Raw genomic sequence first — 23,713 nt, 5'->3', positions numbered from 1 at the left:
ATACCAAAACGACACGAAACATATGCTAAGACCTCTGAACAATAAATCTTCGGCAGACACCTGGTCCCTGATTAGGTCTCTTAACCAGAAGCAAACATCATAGCAGAGTAACTGTCTCTGAGGCAGTATAGTCATCCTTTTTTGAAGCGCTATATGCTCCACCTGGAGCGGAATACAACCACGTGGCCAAAACAGTGGCGTGGGCTTTAACCCATCATTTGGGCGATCTTGTGTCACTTATTAAGAGTCTAAATACTTAGAGGTCCCCTGGTCCCGACGGCCTATCGAACTTTGCCTTAAAAGAAAACCCAGAGCAATGGGCCCGGATCCTAAACTTGCTGCTCAAAAATATACTCTTGTCGGAATCCATTCCTCCATCATGGAAAAAAAGCGAACATTATCCCCATCTTTAAAAACGGCAGCCATTTAGATCCAGCGAATTATCGACACATAGTCCTTCTAGACGTCTTGGGTAAGCTATATGAGCTTGATTCTTAAAAGGCTGTCGGATTGGTTGCATGAAAAAGAGCCAAATGACCCATTTCAAGCGTGCTTTGTTAAAGGCCTAGGCACCGCCCCGCCAGCATTGCTGTTAAACCTACTAAAACAAGTCCAACACCAAAATGTATGCAGCTTTTGTGGATTCACAAAGACCTTTGACAGTCTGAACCGTGAACATCTATGAGTCAAAATGGAAGCCAAACAATGTCCTCCGGATCGCCATGATCAGATGAAAAGTCTCTATACAGGGACCTCTGTACGCATCCGCCCATCCACGAAAGGCGAACGGACGCATGACATTCCTACGTACAGAGGGGGTGAAACAGGGTTGGACGACCAGGAGATTCAATAGTAAAAAAATAAATAATAAAAAAAACAAGATCATGGTACTAGGACAAAAGCGTAAACCAAAAACCCAACATTGATGGTTGCTGAACAACAAAGAAATTGAACAGGTCAGTTGTTTCAAGTATCTGGGGATATGGATTACCACCTGTAACAAAGACAGTTATTTGGGCAACACCTTAAAAAGGTGAATATGTTGGCTTCACAACGTCCAGACGTTATGTGAAGAGAAAGGATTGTAAATTCTCTCTGAAGCCCCTTATTGACTTCTACACAGCAAAAGTCGTTCCAGTCCTAACCTACGGCGCAGAATGCTTTGCGGAACTACCGGCCACACTTTGGCCTCAAATGGAGGGGTTCTTTTGGAAAAAAGTGCTGGGGCTGCCTGAATCAATCCCTATACAGGTGATGCAGAAAGAGCTTGGTCTACGTTCACTGAAATCACCTGCAGACTGTAAAGTGCTGAGCCCATTACGTAAATGTAGCTGCCCTAACCCCACCTTACATGATCGATGGGATCAAAAAGGCACTCGGGTCTAATTCTATCAAATATCTAAACACCTGGGGAACTTATGCCACCAAAATCCTTGAAGATTTAGCCTGTACGAGTGAGGTTTTGATGACCAACCCAAGTAGGGTGAAAACAAAACTGAGGCTGACTGGATTCATACCCTGGAGGGGGTGAGAAAGCTAAAACTCCATACACAGTTGGTAATGAAGGTAGGGAAACGAGGCACGACCCAGCCATAATTACAGAAATGCCCGAATCCCAAAGTAAGGGCAACCTTCATGAGGCTGTGACAATCTGTGTCGTACCAATGAAATTAACATGGCTCAATCTAAACTCAAAGGAATGGCATACTGTAGATTCTGCAATGAATAGACAAAGAAAAAACCTACCACCTATTTATGGTCTGCCCATACTTCATGAAGGACAGAACAGACCATTTTGGACGGTTTGCTGCAAAATTCAGGACGCCATCGGTGGATGACTGCTGGCAATGGACAATCGGTGGACCACAAACTTTGTTGCCGATAGCAGTGGTTCAATTTCATGGGAAGCTGCTGGAACCGAATTTGAAGAAGTTCTAAGGGCCAAAAGACCATGAAGCATTGGTTAAAAGGCTAACCCCAAGTAACTGACTCAACGTAAGCAATCAAGGGCTTAAGGAATTTTTGCACTAATTAGCTCAGTAGGAAATACAAAGGAGGACGGATAAGGACTGAAATAAAGATAGATGACCATTGTTAGACGTCTACGTTTATGGTGTTTGCTAAAAGGTTTAATTGTAACAAAATGCAAAAAAATAAGAAATGATCAATCATACATAGAGAATTAAACCTTTGATCGTTGTACATCGCAGTGGAATGGAACAGCATGGAGTTATTCTCTTACTGACAAGTCCACCAATTTTCCAGATCATAAACAAAGAACTATTGAGTGGATTGAGCAAATCATAACCCAGTGGTCGACGAAAATAAAAAAATAAAAAATAAATTAAAAAAAACACAGGAAGAAATTGGCTGCTCTGAATCAGACTAGGTCAAATCCAACCCGAGTAAAGAAGAAACTCATGAATAACGATTGGATTTGTACCCTGGACAAGACAGCCTCATGCAAATTTACCAGCTATCTACCCCCGAATATCAAAACGTTAAACCAACTCGGGATTGATTACCTGCTAAAATTCCAAATAGAATAGAGCCCTTTCCAAGAATGCCACTAAATTTGCTCCCCACCAACGCGATTAATGCAATATGTGGCAAAACAGAGGGAAATACTTGCAGATTCTGTTCAACACTGGATCAGGTTGAAACCGTCAAGCATTTACTAGTCTTTTGTCCTGGGCTGATCAAGGAACTGAAAAAAATTACTGGTCCCTTTCCAAACATGACGAGAAAGCATGGTGGGGGTACCTGATCAATGGGGAAATGACAGCTTGGGTGATAGCGGCAGATTCATTTATGCAAAGAATTTTGCCTCAGTGTTTAGTAACGCATGGAACATGAAGTAAAACAAATGGAGCACGACCATACGGTCACTATGCCAACACGGAACATAGAATTATAAATTGAGCTCAGTAATCAGAAAGTTAATCTGAATCCTTAAGTCTTGCCCAACCTACTATCTCACATTGAGGCCTCGATCCTTGGACTGAATGGAACTTTGATGGCCGGGAGGGCAAAGTAAAGAATGTTTTAACAGGATTGTGAATGGAGGGGAGTGTTTTCTGTTGTAAAAATTGTAACCAATTAAATAAATAGATTAAAAAAAATATTCAATGTATGATTTAATTCTCCAACAAATGAAAAGGAACAGTTAAATAAATTCACCAATTTGGTTATGTGCAGCATTGGCACTCTAATTCAAATATTCAATATAAAAACATTTTCACCCACTTCATATGCATTTTCGGCCCCAAAATAATGAATATATTGGCTTTTGTAATAGATTCTCAATCATGTAGACCATCTATTTATTTAGCATTATTTGGCAAAGCACAAAAACCTCAGGCATCAAGGTGCTAGTTAAAGTAAGTCAGAAGTGACAATCTTCAAAGTATGTATTGAGACGAGGGAGAGCCCAACAGACACACTAGAAGTTCTCAGGATCAGTACTGGGGCAAAGATGCAGAAGCATAGAGAGCACCTCAATGAACAATGAGTGGTCTAGTGGTTGCTGATTTCCTATTGGTCAAACAATAGTTTAAATAGAGGAGGGGACACCTGGAAGTGTGGGCAATCACTCCCAGGGAGGCGCAAGAATGCTGTGCTGAAACAGGTGCTGTGGACCAATCTGCTAGCAAGAGAAGAACAAGTTACTTACCAACGGTAACGTTCTTTCGATTGGATGTTCCTCTCACTTATTCCTTATCTTAGATATCGTCAGCTTTGCCGCTTCGGAAAAAAAAATAATAATAATATACACCAGAGGGCTCTGTGCTCAAATGTCGTGGCGTCGATGTCCCGAGGGCTGCTGTAGAGTGTCGACGTCATCCATAGTATAAATGGCTCAAGCTGCGCCTGTTGGCTTCAGTTCCGTTTTTTCAATATCCTCAACTGAGGAGTTGATAAGGCGCACCCTTAGACCGTAAGCTCTCAAGGTACATGGAGTGTAAAATACATAAACTGTACGGCCGGGTAATTTGGGAGGGTTGCGGAGTAATACGTGGGAGGAACATCCAATCGAAAGAACGTTGGAGTTGGTAAGTAACTTGTTCTTCGAATGGATTGTGTCCTCCACGTATTCCTCATCTTAGACTCCCAAAGCTGTGAAAAATTTGGAGGAGGGAGTACTAGGTCAATTCTACTCATGCACCATATGTAGAATGGCCTTAGCAAAAAGACCTCCCTGGGACAAGGTGGAATCTAAACAAGTGTTACAAAAGTGTGCATTGACGACCAGGTGGCCGCTGCACAAATATCTTGCAACGGGACACCTCTCTGAAGAGCCGTCAAAGTCGCCATGCCCCTAGTAGAATGAGCCCTTAGCCCATCTGTAGGTTCTTTACCTGCCAGCCTGTAAAATTCTCCAATTGCTAAAATTATCAATCCGAATAAGGTCTGTATTGTTACAGCCACGCCCAATTTGTGGCCAGTATATGCAATCAAAAGTTGGTCACTTTGCCGAAATGTTGCCAGTCTAGTAATGTAAAAGCTGAGAGTACTTTCGGGTCCAGCCTGTGGAGCCTTTCTTCCTCCTTGCTTGCATGAGGGGGAGGATAGAAAGATGGCATTATGATTTTTTGAGACGAGTGAAAGTCAGACTATTTTTGGTAGAAATCAAGGCGCGACTTTAAATATAACACTTTTTCTTCATGGAAGATGATGGTGTGAGGAGGCTTACAAGAGAGCCTGTAACTCCCTCACCCTGCGGGCTGATGTAATAGCCACTAGTAGGATTTTCTTCAAAGTGAGAAGCCTTAGCGGACAAGAATGCAAAGGCTCAAAAGTAATGCATGCAAGGAATTTTTATAATAAAATTTAGATCCCAAACGGACTTGAAATGGGACTGGAGGGTACAGGTTAGTGAGACCCTTTAAAAACTGCACAATCAATGGAATTTTGAAGACAGACACCTTCTGAGGAGTTCTTAAAAATAGAAAGTGCAGCTATGTATCCTTTTATTGTACCAATCTGGAGCCCCCAATTGGCCAAATGTAATAGGAAAGAAAGTACCATAGGTGTACCACATAGGAATTGATCCACATTCTCATCCCTGCACCAGTTACTGGACTTGTTCCAACGACACCGGTTCAAGGATTTAGTTGCTGGCCTTCTAGCCGAAAAGCAAAATCTCCTTTACGTTGTCTGGGAGGTCCCAATCCTTATACCTCAGCATCTCAGAAACTATGGCTGAGTGTCTTGACCTCTGGATGGAGAGCCAGACCTTCCTCTTGCGAGAGCAGATCCTCTCTTAGTGGAAGACGTATTGGAGGGCAGATTGACATGTCCAGAAGGCGCGGGTACCACATCCTCCCGACTCAATTCAGGGCAATAAGGACCATGGTTTTCCTGAACTTTCTCAACCTCCTGATTACGTGAGGAATCACAGGGATTGGAGGAAATTCGTATAGGAGTGGACATTCCCAGTCCACTACGAACGCATCCCCTAGAGCTCCTCTTGGAGGAAATTCCCTTGAGCAGTACAGTTCACACTTCCTGTTGATGCTTGTCACAAACAGATCCACTTGTGGGGTTCCCCAAAGGGTGAAAATCTCTTGAAGGACTTCCTGAGCTAGTTCCCACTCGTGGGAAACTGTGCTCTGCCTGCTCAGTGCATCCGCGCCGTGTTCTGCTCTCTGGCTAGGTGAACTGCCGACAGAGATTCCTTCTTGTATTGCCCAGAACCAGAGTTGCATTGCCTCTCTGCACACTGGTAGTGACCCTACGCCTACTCTCGTTGAGGTAGTACATGGCCACTGTGTTGTCCATCATTATCAGGACATTCTTTCCCCATACAGAGGACAGAAAGGCCTTCAGCGCTAGTGTGATTGCCCTAGGCTCCAAAAGATTGATGTGTTGTTTAAACGCTGATGGAGACCAACAACCGCCGATTGTCAGATCATTGGTGAGAGCTCCCCACCCGGTTAGTGAGACGTCCTTCACCACGTTCATCTCCGGCCATGGTTGCCAAAAAGATTCTCCCTTAAGAAGATTGTCCTTGCACGCCCAGCATAGAAGATCCTGAGCCATCCTGGATGGAACTTGCAAAAGATCTGACATTCCCCCAAAATTGGGACCACTGAGTCCCAAGGGCCCATAGAAGGGATCTCATTCTCAATCTGGCCTCTGACACCAGAAAAATGCAGGATGCCATGAGGCTGAGCAACCTCAGAAAATCGAAGGCCGGCAGATGCTAGGCATTCTGGAACTTTGTTACCATCTGCAGAATGTGATGAGCTCTCACCTCGGCAGGCGAGGCTTTCCCTGAGGAAGTATCCAGACTGGTCCGATGAATTGGAGTCTTTGGAATGGTATCATATTTGACTTCTTGTAATTGAGGGAGAAGCCCAGTCTGTGTAAGAAGTGGTAGGTCATGCTCAGATGTTCCTGGGATCTGTTTGGGTGAACGTGCCCTGATTAACCAATTGTCCAGGTAAGGGTCGACGCAAATCCCTCCTCTCCTGAGACTCGTTGCCACTACCGCCATCAGCTTGGTGAAAACTGTAGGGCGGAGGTCAGCACAAATGGCAGAACTCGAAACTAATAGTGATAACTGCCAACCGCGAACCTCTGGTACTTCCTGTGCTCGAGTTGGATTGGCACATGAAAGTAAGCATCCTGAAGATCCAATGATACCAACCAGTCTTGGAGTTGGAGCCTGAAGGATCTGGAGGAAGGTTTACCATCTTGAACTTGTCCTTCCTGAAGAACTTGTTCAAGTTTCTGAAGTCCAAGATTGTCTCAATCCTCCGTCCTTCTTTGGGATGAGAAAGTATGGGGAAATACCAACCCTTGTTGCTCTACGCTACAGGTACATGTTCGTGCTAGTGAGGCCTTTCCCGCAACCCGAATTATCTATTGAATAAATGCTTATAACAGTGTCACGTGTGTCGATCTCCCACTACTGTGCCCTTACATTTGGAAGCTAGAAGCCAACAATGCTGTTCCATCTGTAGGCTTTCATTAAACAGTTGTATGTAGTTGAGCATGCTTGTTGTAAATTTCTATGTCAAGAAATACTATTGTGGTGTAACTAAATTTGCTGGTAAATTTAATTTGTGGTTCCATAGAATTCATGAATTTAAAGAAATTAGACAAATCTTAATTAGAACCACTCCAAATACAACGTATCTAATAACGAGATAGTGTCCATGTTGTATTATTCAATACTTTTTCTTGTTCCATATATGACAAATATGTGCGGACAACTAGGGCTGTTGTGGCTCACATGGACGTACTGATATTTGAACAAAATGTCGGTCCTCAAATTTAAAGAAGTTAATCGATAGTACCATCATCTTTGTTAGATAAGCTGCTTTTGTTTTTCAAATTCAAGATGGTGCTCAGGCCCACCTGGTTGGATTTTGGCACCAAAAAAAGCCAAGGGTAGAACCCATGGCTTCTTTCTCGAAGTGGAACTGCCTCTATGGATTTTTCTTCAATGAGCTATGGCATTTCCAGAGGGAGTCCATCTGCTTTGAGGAGGGGTGGAGGTAGGGATGGAGGGGTAGAGTGAACCCTCGGCCCACCAAAGACCTGGCCCAGTGATCCGAGGTGGTCTGCCAGGCCTCAATGTGCAGAGTACCCTCCACCAACCCCCCCCCCCCGCCCCCCATCCCAATCAGTGTGCCATGGGACCAAGACCAAGCCACACAGATTAGATTTGTCGTCTGAGGAGGAGGAATCTGCTGTGGAGGTGGTGTTTTGAGAAAGTCACAGGGAGGAGAGGAGACCTCTAGCAGTTGTCTTCCATTTCCCCCTCCTGTTGTCTCACCTTACGCGCCTGGAACCCTCAAAAACATACTAACTCGTGGTAATGAGAGTCCAGCTTAAAGCTACCCAACCATTGGTCGGTATGGTTACCTTTTTCATAAACACTTTGCGTTGGGATGCTTGCCTTTTTCTTGATGTGCTCCTCTGTTGTAGTATGGAAAAAGGTCGATCTTGCACTTCCTTTATAAATAAAATTGTGTGAAATCAAGCTTGCCTATCAGCCCCTATAGCGATACCCACCACCAAGGTGTACACATGGTACTGCTGCTTTAAAGAGATCTTGCGCAATGACTATTGTGCCTTTAAGGCCTTGTTTGGACTGATCCAAGCGTCCAATGGAATAAACCTCTCAAACAATAAGCTCAAGAGCTTCTGGTTTGGGGTTGCTACGAGTACTGCTGGGTTGGCTTACTAATTGATGAGGTGGTCACCAAATCAGTGTCTGACTCCACCATTTTGTGAGGAAAAAGAGTGCATCACTGTAGCCCAGAGCCATTCGGACTGTATCACAACAGGCCTCTGCCTTGAGGAAAGCCAAGTACAAGCCCCAGGAAAGTCCAATACTATTTGTTTTTGAGCTTACTCAGGTTTAGTCCTTTGAGAGTAACTCAACGGCACCAGTGGATTGAATAGCCCGCCCCCATGAAAGAACTTCATGAAGTATACATTTTGCCCCATTAGGTGAAACCAGTATTTTGTTTATCCTTGTTGTGGGAACCTTTGAGGCCTCGGTAGCTTTAGCCTCCACTTAAACATGTCTCATGTTGATTGTATAATCTCGATGAGCCACCCACGTATTGTCTGGTTTACTGCCCCTCCCCCCACAACCTTGTCAGAATGCCACTTAACTCATCCCATTTTTAAGCAGCCCACTGCTTCCTGTCAAATCTGGTAACTTATCGACGGCAAGTTATTTTGTGACTAAAAGAGCATTGTTCCTTCCTATATACAAATAAATAGGGGGAATGTCGGACTTACCAGTGCACAGTTTAGCCCCTGTGGAGGTAGGGAGGGTGGAGTTAGAGAGGGTGGGGGGGTGCTGAGAAACCTGGAAATATGCTTCAGTATCCAGTTTAGCCACCGAACAGGGGAACTCAGTCCTATCATTACTGGGACTTGTCCTAACAGACCCTCCCATCTCCAGAGAAGGCTGGGAATAGATCACTTGGTGCCTAAAAAAAAAAAAAAAAAAAGAATACACTTGCCGGCTAGGACAGGGCGTCACCAAAAGAACACATTCTAGACTCCTCCACAAGGCAGTTTATTGTTGTGGATGTTTTTTTTTATAGTGTCATTTTGTTAATAAAACCCTTAAACACTTTAAAAGGGCATATATACATAATACAACAAGATAAATCATACAAATAGTTCCTATAAAACTTTGTATTATCATTGTATAGATTTAGGATTTAAAATACATTTTTTAGAGCAATTTGCCATTTTAAGATTCATATGACTTCATGTAATAGGTTATGTCTAGAAAGAGCAAAGCTAAAAGGCCATATATAATTATAAACAATTCATTTCCTCATCAGTTTACTCCCCATTTTTCCCCACTCTGTTATGATTCTCTTCCATGTAGAAAGTGGCATCTATACACACCAATGAATCTGCTATGAATATTCAAGCCCAAAAACTGGTCTGATGAAATCATTCTATTAACCCATATTAAATAAATCTTTATACCCTGCTTCATACCAACTACGCAATTTTGCACATGCCATGAGCAGATAACTTGTGGTTTCCACCTCCACATTACATAGTCTACAAAGTCTTTTTTCTCTGGGTATTCTCTTCCAGGAACCTACATACTCGAGGCAAGGTAGCAGGTTTACCCTTAGTAGCATGATTAATCTACTGAACTCCCCATTACTCACTTAAACACTTGCAAGGCTTATTGACAATCATCCCTTGGAGGCTATAAGTGATATGGATGTTATAGGGTTGGTAGGAATCACTGCACTTCAATTTAAAACGGGAGGGAGGCTTGTTTATTTGGAACTAGGGCCCTCCTCCCTTGGGTTACCCACACCCTTGCCCGGGAGCCAGTAACACCTTAGTGCTAGGGCTTGGTAACTCCTACCGCCTTCTGCTTCTGGCTTAAGACTGTGGTGGTTTCCCTGAGGCTTTCGCTTGCTAACTCCCTAGGGTTAATCTAACTGTTCCTACTATGGCCCACTTAGTGATCTATAGGGAGTTTGGTTATGGTTCCTTGCTCTTGCCCTGTTGGGAGTCTCACCTTGCCCTTCTATTCGGTCTCCCCCGTTGCGTTCTCCTCCCCAACACGTTTCTATCCCTCTGATGTTTGACTGCCTTCCTATCCCCCACGCTTAGGTTACTTTCTCTTCCACTTACTACTCCTCCATCTCTTTTCTTATGCTACCAACTCCACACAACTACCATCCTACACCTCCTCTATTACTACCACCTCTATTACTACCACCTCTATTACTACCACCTCTTCCCTACTACCATTATTACCACTCACTAACATCTCCAACACTACTACCACTCTACTCTCTCACACGCACATCTACTCAGCAACATCCTTCAACCACCTCCACACATTCTCCCTGTCCTACTGCTGGTCTCTTGGTCCTACTCATTCAACCTCGGATCTCCCCCTTGTAACCCCGCAACTTCCTCTTTCAACACCCTCCTTAAAGATCCCTCTCCGTCCCATGATTGGCTATTAGTCCCTAGCCAATCTAATTGGCATATTTGCCCCACAGACTGAGTGGGGAGTATTAGAAAACGTATAAAGGGCCTTCGCTCCCACCCATTTGGACCCATGCGGCTTGCTGCTTTCAGGACAGCAAGTCCAAATAAGCCACAGGGCGCTTCCCTGCCCGCTCGGTATCACAGCCTTCCGGTGGGCCATTTTTAATTACTACAAGTCCCTTGTGCTTTAGTGGTTTCATTGTAGGCACAGGCTCTGGCTGGTGTTCGCCAGAGCCGCACTCTGCCCCCCTGAGGCTGTGGCAACCAACTGTTTTCCCATGGAGTCTCTCCCCTTACAGGCCCCAACCCCTTTCCTCGCCGTCAATGACACCACCATGCTCAGGGTCCCCAATGGTCGCGGCGCCCGCTCCTTTCTCTAGCCGGTGCCCCGCCGTGTCCCTCCGTGTACGGTTTGCCTCCCACCTCTTCTCGCCGGCATCAGCCTATCTTAAGGACCCAAGGCAAGGAGAGGTTGGAAAGGGGGTCCACCCACAGGCACCCCGAGAGAGTGTAGAAGTCAGGTCTCTCCCTTTGCTCCACTGCAAAGGAATGAAAGCCTATGATGCTTCCCTGTCAAAGGGGGCTGCTGGGTCACACAGCCGAGGAGGCTTCTCTGGGACTGTGTTGAAGATGACGCAGTGCCGGACAGCGAAAAACTTGTAGCTGCAAAAAGAGTGCCTGTGCCCATAGTGCGTCACACTGGAATCAAGTGCCCCACCGGTGCTCAGAAGCCAGGCACTGAAGACAAAGCAAGTGTGGGTCTGAAGCCACGTATTAACAGCGGCATGATGAGAGAAAACGTTTGTCCCGGCATAGGCGGAAGGAGACTGAATGAGACAAGAAGAAGCGTCAAGGAAAAAGATAAGCGCCACACAAATCTGTTCAAGATCATACAGAAAGAAAAGGGCTGAAGGGCAACAGCTGAAGGGCTAGGCATGGAGATGCAGGGACTGAGTCCAAGCATGCACCAGGCCCTGCGTAAACATAAAAGGACAAGAATTACAAAAACACTCTGGTTCAGTCCGCTTGGACGGAATGTCCCAGAGGTATGGAGGAAAGGGGACAAGGCATAGGAGTATGATCTGTACAAACACACACCTAATTTACCCATATGCATAACCTTCTGTATACAGCCTCCCTGAAACTTGAGGAGAATCATCTCTGGAAGCACCACAAAACCTCTTTGCTTTCGATTTCTCCCCCTGTTGATTTTCCTGCTGAAACTGAAACTGCACTTGTTACCTGGCCACCCTCTGATCTCAGGCCCAGGTCCTCTCCCCCACCAGTTGCACACCTGCACTGCCTTCCTGGCAAACCCTGCACTTGAGGACTGTTTTCTGTATCCCTACAGTCCCACTACCAGCACCTGACTCCCGATGTCTGCACTTACCCTTGCACTTGCCACCAGCTGACCGTACTTTATTATATTTATCCCCATGTACTGCACTGTCCCCTCCCCCACACTTTACCCTCTCCCCCCCCCCTTCACATGCACTTGCGATCTGAATGACACCTGGCCTAGTAGGATTGTTATCTCATCTTCCCTCTGTTGCCCCTGCACTGCCTATTCACGCCTTGAAACACGTGTATAGGCGCATTATAAATGCCATATAATTTAGTAAAAAACACAAATATGTTACTGTAATTTCATGTGAGGTAGTGAACTACTGATCCAAACCTTGTAGCAATCACAAGTGACCTGCTGAGAGTCAACATGAATGCTAAAAGTTCAAAAGAAAATGACACTTACAATTTTGGCCGAGATTCAAAACAGCCACATGCCTCTGCCCACAAGCATAGCCTTACGCTCTGGGAAAGCGCTGAAAACAGTACTCATATGCGCCACTCACAGCACACCTGAAAAAAAAAAACGCTCAAATTAGGTTTCAAATGAAAAATCTGAATGTTCAAGTACAAAAATAAGAACACTTGCCTATTTACTATAGCACACAACCTCTTTAGATGCTTTGGTCAACACACATGACAGACCAAAACTAAGTTTGCGATTACAATGTAGATATGCAGGGCGTGGGGGGATTATCACAACTTTCAAGCAAAGCATATAAAACAAAGTTTTTCCATATATGAAAGAAACATTTGAGGAGCATTTTTCATCATGCTAGTTCTAGAAATGTACATGTGTAGCAATTCCAATTGCCAAGGATTTGTCTGAGGATGTGTCAGATTTGCAGACCAGGACGCCAGAATGTGTACACAGTTACAAGAGGGGGAAAATCAAGAAGAAGAGGGGAAAAACAAGACCATTGCACAGTCTACAGCATTGCATTAAAACCACAAAATATTCCATAGCACAAGTTGCATAAAAAGCAAATGGATAGGACTTGGTCCCCGCTAGTAGAAACACAAATTATTTTGTATTATCATCAAATTTATAGAGCGCGCATTCGCCAGAGGCATCTTGGCCCCAATGATCTAACCAGAGTAGGCAGTGCCACCAGGCAGCTAAAATAAGAGTTTTTAGGGCCCGCCTAAACATGAGGCGATTCCCTAGGATTCCGACATCCCACGGTAATGAGTTCTACAGCTTAGCGGCCGCTACCCAGAAGGCACAGTCGCCAGTTCTAACCAACTCTTAACGTGGAATCACAAAAAGATAGCCAATTGAGAACTAAGTACCCGGCAGAAACAAAAAGCTGGAATTTAGCCCGAAGATATTCTGCTCCCAATCCATGTTCGGCACAATAGGCGACAGGGATTTAAATTTGATGCGCTTCATCACTGGAAGCCAATGGAGATTCCGTATAATAGGTGTGGCATGCGTGCCGTAAGGGAAGCCAGTAGCCACTCGAGCAGCCAAATTCTGAGGTCATTTGAGATGCAGTGGATGTGCCAAATACAGTAATCAAGGCGACGGGTTACCAGTGATGCTACCACCGGGCATGAAAGTGTCTAGGAAGGAGAGGAAGAACTTTCCAAAGTATCTTCAACTGTAGATGTTGTCCATGCCAAATGGCACCATTTTGGGGTTCCGCAGAAAGTGAGGAAGACTGCTACACTCCCAAATCCCTAACAGCCATTGCTGGGGAAGGAAAGGGTTCCAGCGAGAGACCAGAAGGAAGGGGTCCATAGGGCAGCGGCAGCTGAAGGGCCAGCCATGAGAACCTCTGTCTTGTCCCCATTCAATCTAAACCAGTTGGAACCTCTCCACCACCCAACAGCCTCCAGGCAACTCCTAAACTAAGAGGACGTTTCAGTATGCAGAAGAATCAGCTGGACTAGCATCTGTGGGTCATCTTCATATGACGAGCACCAGAAGCTGTTGGAGTGAATGAGACCAATCAGTGGTTGCATATATAAATTAAAAAGAATAGGGGATGAAGCAGAGCCCTGGGGGACACCACAAGACAGAGGAACTTTGAATGAAAAAAAAAGAAAACAAGTTTGGGCCCCATCTGACAAGAAAGAAGAAAACCATGTCAGTACCAGGCAGGAGATATCAGCTAGGACGAGGCAATCCAGCAGGATGGAGTGGTTAACTGTATCAAACCGAGCTGAAAATTCTAATAAAATCGGTGCCCCAGTCCACCCTGGTCGGACAGTCGTACCAGATCATCCATAGCCGAGACAACACAGTCCCACGGCCCAGATAAAAAAAAGACTGAAAGGAACTACAAAAACATGAGACCTCCGGGAACTGGCCAAGTAAAGGCGAGATAAGAGACTTGAATTGTATGGGAGGATTTGGGTATACAGTCTCTTCTTACCTTTACCTCCAAAAAAAGGATAATGTTTTGAATAAGTATTGGAATTCAATTAAAAAAGAAGCCCAGCCTACTTTAAGTAATAGTTGTTCGATTATTTTAAGTACTTCTATTTCAAGTGTGGGAGCTTCAACAGAAGTCCTTGATCGTGTTTTAAACTGGACTTATTTTGAAAATAAAAAGATTTTTTAAAGAAATATCAATTTTTTAGATTAGTTTACTCAAAATGATCTCACATGTGTACGAAGCACAAAGATATATACAAGTACTGAGGTTTGAAAAGTAGTATTTTAATGACAATTTAGAGGGAATTACAATAGATTAGTTGCAGACGTTAAGGTAAAAATTTAACGCAACAAAATCCCTGAAATTCAGCTAATGCCACCTTAACTTTGCGCCCCCTGTTGCACAGCCTATGACCACAATGATAACACCAATTACATTGTATATAACAGATAGCAATAATAATGGCATTAGACATAACCTGAATAAGTTTGCGCATTAAAACTTTCTTAACAATTTGGGATGTTGGCTTGGCCAGGACGAAGGCTGTGGTCACTGGCCATCACCAAACACCATAGCTAGTGGTCATTGTTGTAAGATAACAATATACATGGTTAAAAGTCACGCTCCGTGGTACGGTGCAGTTTTAAAATATACAGTGCGCAAGGCGGAAAGCTGTAGTCCCTGGCCATGGCTAAAGCCCAATAGCTAGTGCTCATTAATATGTTACAATATACAGTCAGCACGGTCAAAGGCTGTGCCACTGGCAAGTATTGTGTTGAAGGCCATTGCTAGGTACTTTTTAGTGTATATAATATACAGTCAGCATGGCCGAAGGCCATAACTAGTGGCTGGTTAGTGTTGCATAATACACAGTGGGCATGTCTAAAGGCCACACCTTATGGCAGGCTATTTAAAATATACAGTGGGCATGCCAAAAGATGTACAAACTGCTCATGGTCAAAGGCCATAGCTGATAGCCCATGTATGTTAGAATATATAGTGGGGACTGCCAAAAGCTGAGGCCACTGGCTAGTCTTTTACTAACGCCCACGACTAGTGGCTGCTTAGTGTATAATATACAGTGAACACAGCTGAAGGCTGTAGCCACTGGTGAAGGACAAAGTCTATGGTTTGTGGCCGGTTACTGTTTTAAAACCTACAGTGCACATGGCTGAAGGTTGTGGCCAGTGTACATGATTGATTAGTACCCATTAATGTATTACAATATATTTGGCCATGCACACCAACCATGGCTAAAAGCCATGCTTAATGCAGGTTACTATTGTAATGTAATTAATGAGATTATCAGTGATGTCATCATGTGGTCATAGGCTGCGCAACAGGTTTAAGCTGAATTTCAGGGGTTTTGTTGTGTTAAGTTCTCACCTTAACGTCCCTACAACAAATGTTTTATAGCATACATTACTCACTGTAATCTTATTTCTGATATTTGTATCTGCTTAAATTCACATGCTCTGCATAGGCCGACATCTAGCGGTAGCCACAGAGCATAGCGCAATTTGTTTTTGAAACTCGGAAATTTACCGGCAGTAATACCATCCCCATTTACACGTCCACTGAACCCATGGTCCTTCACATGTTGAAGTCCCTTAGATGGTTCTGACATGAGGAAACATGAGGAAGCATGAAGTGTAGCGTGTACAGATGTAATAAAGCAGAAGAATTAGCAATAGAGCAAGTAAACATCTATGCACCTCCTACTCCAGGAGGGGAAGGAAGGGTGGGCCGCATGTGAATCCAAGCAGATACAAGCATCAGAAATACGATTACAGTGAGAAATGTAGGTCTTCCAAGGTTTGTGGATCTGCTTCGATCAAATGCTATGCATAGATTAGTGCATAGCAGTAGTGCCGAGTAAAATTAGGCATGGAACACCAAGTAGCTGCTTTGCAAATAGCGTCTAGGACGACGTTTGGATTGAATACTCAAGTAGCTTCAGTACCTCTGGTAGAGTGAGCTCTGTGTGAAAGATAGGGTTTTTGATAGTGAATAGCACAGCTGTATCCACTTGACTATTCATTTGGAGATTATTTTATTTATTTTTTTAAAAATGTGATCACCTTGCCTACCAGGTGCTATAGAAGAAAATAGCTAGTTTGTTTTCCTTACAGGTTTTGTTTACATAGTACAGGAATGCCCTCCTTACATCTGTGTATGTAGGCTCCTCTCAGCCGAGTTAAATGGATTTTTGAAAAAAAGTAGGTAGTTCAATGGATTGACTGACCAGGAACTGAAATATGAATTTCAGTGAAACCCTAGGATATGTGCGAAGGACTCCTTGGGGATAATGAAATGGTCTTGTACAGATAATGCCTGTAGCTCACTAACTCGTCTTATTGAGGTGATGGCTACCAGAAAACGGTCTTGTAGGTTAAGTGTCCGAGGCTGGCTTTGGCCATAGGCTCAAAGGGCAGACCCATGAGCTTTGAGATCACAACAATAATGTCCCAACCTGGTGGAGGGCTAGAAATGGGAGGGCCTAGTCCCTCTACTTCCTCCAGGAAAGCTTTGATAACAGGAGCTTTCCACAAAGACACTGTTCTGCAAAGTGATGTACGCAAACAGCCGTTAGGTGTACCTTGATGGAGTTATCTAGGCCAGAGACTAGTAGATAAAGCATGTAGTGTAGAATCTTGGATGGTGAACAATGAATAGGATTTAAGGATTGTGATCAGCACCATATCACAAACCTTTTTCACTTATCGAAGTAATAGTGTGTGGTGTTTGTTGTCCGTGCCTCCTTTAGGATATCCATACATCTTTGAGGAAGGTTTAACAGCCCAAACTAGGACTTCAGGAGCCAGGCTGCCAAGTTCATAGATTGAGGATGTGGATGAGCGTTGTCCCCTCATGTTGGGACAGCAGGTTGTAGGGGCATGGAAGTTGGATTGGTTTGCACATCACCAGTTTGAGCAGGTGTGGAAACCATGGTTGTCTTGCCCACATTGGAGCCATCAGGATTAGAGTGTCTTGTTCCTGATGCATCTTGTGGGCTAACCTGCTGTGGAATGGTGTCGCAGGGAAGGAGTGGAAAAAGAGGGGGTGGGAGGGGGGGAAAATCGAGCGTAAGCAAATTTCCCTGGCCAGGTGATCCACAAGGGTAACCTTCCGGCTTGCTCGTTTTGCTTTCTTACACCATTTTGGGAGAAACCTTATTGCCATGCCACTTTAAAAGTCCACCTGCTGCCATCCTTTACCATTATCCTGTTCATTTTTATAGACCTCGTTCTGTCCCCAAGAAGTGTATTTGAATCCAAAATGAGACCTCTGTTCAATTGAGTTTGACACACGTATTATATGCGCTCTTGAGCGAGTAATGTGACGAATCTGGAGAATCTGTCCTTTCTCCCCAAGGGGGAGCCACCACCATTCAGGCTAGGGAGGTGATTCTGCCCGCAAGACCCTCCCTAGGTGTTTAGGCAAGCTGAACCTCACTGGGAGTGACTTCCCCTTTGAGGACAAGGACTCTCTAGGTAGGCCACGAGACCCTGTACGTTCTATACTCTACAACCTCTGCGATTCCCCTACAGGCAAAGTTGATAGTCTTTCTCCCATGCTGTAACAAGGGGGGTTGTCCTGCCCTCTATGGATCTCAGGAGTGTGCAGGGTGAATTCAGTGCACACTGGTTTTTAGACCCTTACAGGTGCCCGTGCAGTTTGGGCAACCGTTGTAAGAAACAGCATGCTTGCTGCTGTCAAACAGTTATCTCCAATTCATATACACCATTCATGTACAAAATTCCAACTTTTTTTATACAAAATTGCAGCTTTTTATTAATTAGCTGATGCTTATTTTCTTTATGCAAAACATTTTAGTAGATTTTTATATGTGACAATCTATAATGTCCATTGTGGAACACAAAAGCATAGTTATACATTCACTATGACATAAATGCAAAAGGTATGGAAAACAGATCATTCACTTGTACATTTAACTGGCAGTTTGTTTGTAAGCAAAATGTTCCATGCCAATGAATGTAGAAAGCACAGGATGAAAGTGCAAATGGAGGAGATGTTGGTAGTCTGTCTCCTATGCCCGGCTAAAGTCTGACCTCATATTTGGTCACATTGGAGCCATCAGGATTAGAGTGTCTTGTTCCTGATGCATCTTGTGGACTAGCCTGCTGTGGAATGGTGTCGCAGGGAAGGAGTGGAAAAAGGGGGGGGGGGCGTAAGCAAATTTCCCTGGCCAGGTGATCCACAAGGGTTTCCCCTTGGACTGTGGTTGGGGCAACCCGAATGCGAAGTCTGGGCATTGTGCATTTTGGCTTGTGGCAAACTAGTCTAAAGGAGGATAACCCCAAATGAAGAAGATTTCATCTAGAAGATCTGTTGATTTGCCACTCATGCTCATCAGTTAGAGGATTTCTGCTCAGATTATCTGCTACAGCATGGAGTTCCCCTGGAATGTGTTGAGAGACTAGGACCATTTTCTGCTTGAGTGCCCACTTCCAAATTTTTGGAGACAGCCTGGACAGACTTACTAGTAATCCAAGTAGATTAAATGAAGCAGTGCAGATCAAGTTCTTCGTTCAATCCCCGAAGGGAGACCATGTCTAGTCCCACTATCCAATATGCTTCACGTTGTTGTCGTTTCTTGGTTATACTCATCCCACTGTTTGAAACATCGATGACTACCAAAATTAGAAAACGCATTTGTGAAACTTGGTGGTTTGCTTGATTGAATTGTCTAGCGACTGGAGAGTGCTGATTTTTGGTTCTTACATTTGATTTATGCTTGTTCCATCTAACTCGTGCTTTCCTACTTGTTTGACCAATATACAACAAGCCACAGGGGCCCTAATGCAATATATAATTTTTTCTGTCATGCATGTTGAATAGCTTTTGATGCCGATTTTTTTCTCCTGTTCCGGGATGCGTCACAGTGTGGCCTTTAATGTTGTTACAGTTGCTGCATGACCTGCAGGGAAAAGTTCCTTGCTTCTTTGAATTGTGGCTTGTGTTTTTCTTAGGTTTGGTTTTGACCAGCAAATCTCTCAAATTGCTACTTCTTTGGTTGGCAAAAACCAGTCTTTCTTCAGAAAGACTCCTCACTTTATTAATATTAAAAGACATTAATAACAGCATTGGCAAGTCTGTTTTTTCAGCCAGATGAATGGCAATCTATGGACTATATTTCCAACAATATATTAATTTGATTTAATTCTACAGTAGGCTTCACTACAGCATTGGTGACCCAAGGTCCTATGGATGATTGTTCATTGGACATTCTTTTTTGCTTTCAGTTCAGTCAACATGCTGTGCAACCCTTAAACTTCCAAAGCAACTTTAGTGCCAAATAAAAACCAAACCTCATTGAGACTAAAAGGTAGAACTGCAGTCGAAAACCAAATAAAGACTTTAATTTTTCCAATATTAGGTGATTGAAGCCTCCCTTAGCCTACGATCGCTATTGACATTTGTTTTGTAATAATGACAGTTATTTCACAAACATAACCTTTCGTAAACTTAAAGATTTCAAAGAATGTTGTGCTTTTGCAGGGTTCAAAATTGAGGGGAGCTGTGAGATATTTAGCTCCTGCCCCTAGCATAGTAGAGACTGGTTAGCTTGAACCCAAAAGCTACTTTTGACTCCTAGGGCCAACTGGTGCCTTCCAAACATTTAAATGTGACACTATTTTGAGTATTTGAGAATGTTAGGAGCATCTCTGGTAGATCCTGGTTCCCCTGCGATAGCTCCGGCCTACTGGGTGATGCCGACACCCAGGAGCTTGTTTTAGCTCCTGCTCATCAAATCTCAAATTTGAACCTTGCTTTAGTATGGTTAACTGAGCTATTAATCGTATTAAGATGTGGGACAGACGTAGTGGACATCAAAGTATTAATTTTGCTCATCACCAAGAGTCTAAAATGTAGTTCAGGGACAAACCAGAAAAGTGCACACTATGTAATTAGAAGCAATCTAGAGCAGATATAGGAGACCACTGCATAAAAAGTAGAACAGCATTGATTAAGGGGGGTGGGGAGGGGCTCCCCAATTCTATAAAACATTCAGCAGTAGCCGGCCTCCATTGCCTCGTCATTCAGAAAAAGCCTTCATGCTAATGTCCATCACCTACAAGCTACTGCAAATGGAAACCTGGAGCGGCTCCTTCATAAACCTTTGCATTAAACTCCAGACAGAAATGTAAGCAATACTCCATTGTTTAATCACATCGACGCACTGTACTAGAAGCCGCCACTACCACAGTTGCAATCTCTGCATCTCAACACCAGGATGGGATTGTGTCCTCCGGGACTGATCCCAATTTCGGGGGCTGGATGGTTTGGACTTATTTTCCATGTACAAGCTAAGCATAAGCAAGAGAAAACAAACACTGGCAAGAGACAGAACCAGTCATTTAGTTTCATAAAAGGTCACTCTTCTAGACAAAGGTTTACCAACAAAATGCACGTTTGCCAACGCGTCCAGAGGAACAAATGTTATGATTCCTACATGAAGCAAACTCATTCAAAGCAGAACCATGGGGTCAGCCAGAGTGGTAAGTTTTTGTTCAAGTTAAATGGTGAAAACAAAAAACACAACAGCATATAGTGAAAAGACACTGCAGGGGCAATAGAAAGATACAGTTGGCCCAAAAAGCAAGTTTTGGAGGCGGCCTAGGTTTAAAGTATTGGCGTAATCAAGTCGAGGAATGGCCGTTACTACAGTGCGAGGAAAAGATAGCTTTCCAAAGATGTAGAAGGAAGCTTTAGCAGCCGAGTTCATCTATGGACGCAGTTGAGAGACTGGTCAAAATTAAAAACCAAGTAATTTGGGTCTCGCTATCAAAACCTCAATTTGGTCAGATTTGCATCTTCTACACGTCTATGGCTTTTAGACAGGGTTGGAACCCACGTAGGAGTCACCATCCTCCTAGCAAATGTGTTTCAAGACCACCTACAAAAATACATTTGGGAAATGGCTAATTGTTGGCGTTAGCGCTTCACCAGTACATTATGGCGGATCCTACAGGTGTGCACTCAGTCACGCGCTGCCCTTCAAATACAAATGTGGGCAATTGGCATGCGTGGCTTGTAGATTACAAATGGAATTCCACAACCTCAATCTCCATAAACCCAGTAACACGTATGAACAGTTCCTAAATACATCGGGCATTACATATTCCCACCAATAGAAAATACTAATAATTCAAACACTGGACCAACATATATTTCCAGGCAAACACAGGTTGTTCCCATTAGTTCCATTTAGAATTTGTCAATACTTATGTATATACTGCAATTTGGAAATGTCATTCAAAAATCTTGCCAGATGTGGGGTAGGCACAAATCATTAAACTGGAAAAGTAATTAAAAAGCTTGACAAAAACAAGGCAGTGTTGCCTCCTGCAAAAAAAGCAGAATTATAAGTGCGAGAATTTTTTTTTTTTTTTTTTTTTTAAATAAATAAATCACAAGGTAGATAATCTGTAGTCAGGAAATAGTTCCAAATTAGTCCAGTGGCATAACTCATTGGTCTAGGCAAGATCCATGGTAATCAAACTAAGTATAGTATTCCATAGTCAAAAAGTCAGTTTGATCATTCTATGTCGATAGATGATGTGACCATTATGCTTAATCTTCTTTATTATTGCTTCCACGGCATTTCAAATTCATAACATTTTTTAAAAATTTGCCAACACATTTTTTTGTTTACTCCAAGCTCCTCTGGAGGCTAAAACACAAAAAGGGGTAGTAACGTTTTAATCTTCAGTCTCTAGAAACTACCAATCTCCATAACCCTCTGGTCTTCCTGGGGTGTCCTTTCACCCAATCAGCCTCTGGCATAGCCTATAATTCTATTCCTTTGCCAGCCCAACTCCTCTTTCTTTGTTGCTGCTTTCACAAGTTAAGTGGATTTTGATATCACGTTGGATATATAGAACGTTAATTGGAATTGCATGTGCAGGTTATGTGTAACACGCCTTTTGGATAGTGTTTATAATGTGCCCGGGTAGGATAAGCTAAGCCATTTGTGACGATTGGTGTATGACATACACAGCTGAGCTCGCGTTCATTTACAGAGCGTTCGTACGCATTGACAAGACATCGTTTTTTCATGCGAGGTATTCACCTTGGTTTCGTTTCATTATTCCCTCACGTTAGGTCGGGCCAGAGCCGCAGGAGATCGCGCCCGCTTGAGGCAGCCGGGCCGCCTCTGTTCACAGTGAGCAGGCTTAAGACCCGGCAGGAGCAGAGCTCTGATACGGCTGGCACACTCCCGAAGGGGCACTAGGACCCAGCGGGAAAGTATTCTATAACAAATCACGGACCGGCAAGCACCATGCCTCAATGAAGTGAAACACGACACAAAGGGTGTACGTTATCCTGACGGTGTGGCGCGAACAAGGCTTTAGCAAAAACTAAAAAAAAAGTGATAAAGGCACACGGTTCGCTAAGCAGACACCTCAAGGGCATATTCTGTCAGCTGAGGATCTCCAACAGCTCATGAGGGCTAGCAGTGTGGTTATGGCACATTATCAAGAGCCCAGCTGGTCAAGAAGCAAATCCGCTCAGTGGAGCTCAGAGTGGGTGGAGGAGCCCACAGGAGTGGAAGATGACCTCTACCTCAGCTTTTAAAAAGTATTAGATGACTCATTGTCCCAGGCAAGGTCAGAAGGAGTGTTGCCACTGACACAAAGACTGGACCAGTTAGAAGCCATGCTTAATTAGCAAAAAGCAGAGCAGGAGAGATCCAGGAAGAGGAGGGCACTCAGCCCCGGAGTGGGAACCTCAGCTGGACACCCAGTCTCAGGGGTTGACAATCAGGGCTGTAAAAAGGCAAGGACTACAAACTTTTGACGCCCTTGGGGCACGCAGACGGGGTGGATCTGAGAGCCCAAGAGCCAGTTGACCCTGTTTCCAGGCTGAAGGAAGCCTTTCTAAAGAGGGCGACAGTGCCAGGCTCTCAACCCCTTGCCCCAGGAGTGTACAATAAAGGGGGGGGGGCGAGAAGAGGACGCAGGTTAGGCCCTGGACAACAAGGAGGAAGAGGAAGCTCCTCAAAGAACCAACATCCTCAAGCAGCCTCCAGAACAAGAGGAAAAGGGTCTACCCGACATGTTCGACCTAGAGTCAATAAGGCACCCCAGATCCACTGACTGGAAGCCGTCGCCCAGAGTGGCGCAGTACATGACCCAGCACATGAGAAAACAATTGGACAGAGAAGTCTGGTCCAGAATGAGGCCAGAGTGCCCTAGGCCTGACTTGCCGGGCAAAGTGACTGACACCCCAGATCTAGATCCAAAGATAGTGACTTTTGTCAAAGTATCAAAAGACATTAGGAAAGGGGTGGACCGAGTCTGGCTGGGAGGTCAAGATAAACTCTTAGATATCACAGGCATGCTCACGAAAATTATGGACCTGGCCAAAAATGCAGTGGACACAAGCACACCAGTGGATGCACGAGCCGTAGGAAGCTGGGCTCAACGGGCAGTCTGTCTGTAAGGAAACGC

The 23,713-nt window shown here is 44.2% G+C and overlaps 1 protein-coding gene across 8 annotated transcripts in view; it reads right to left on the bottom strand.

The window, feature by feature from the left end:
* The window catches only part of TRIP12 (thyroid hormone receptor interactor 12), a 2,051,777-nt gene that overhangs the window by 2,008,235 nt on the left and 19,829 nt on the right, over nucleotides 1–23,713 (bottom strand). For all 8 annotated transcript variants that reach the window (XM_069618297.1, XM_069618300.1, XM_069618299.1 and 5 more), the window contains exon 2: nucleotides 12,257–12,363. The gene's annotated coding sequence lies outside the window, so the exon portion shown is untranslated. The remainder of the gene's footprint in view (nucleotides 1–12,256; nucleotides 12,364–23,713) is intronic.

This window comes from Ambystoma mexicanum, chromosome 10, assembly GCF_040938575.1.
Source record: "Ambystoma mexicanum isolate Mex_15411 chromosome 10, UKY_AmexF1_1, whole genome shotgun sequence".
Classification (NCBI taxonomy): Eukaryota; Metazoa; Chordata; class Amphibia; order Caudata; family Ambystomatidae; genus Ambystoma; species Ambystoma mexicanum.
The sequence above is the reverse complement of the archived record's forward strand: the minus strand, read 5'-3'. Positions and strand labels throughout refer to the sequence as shown.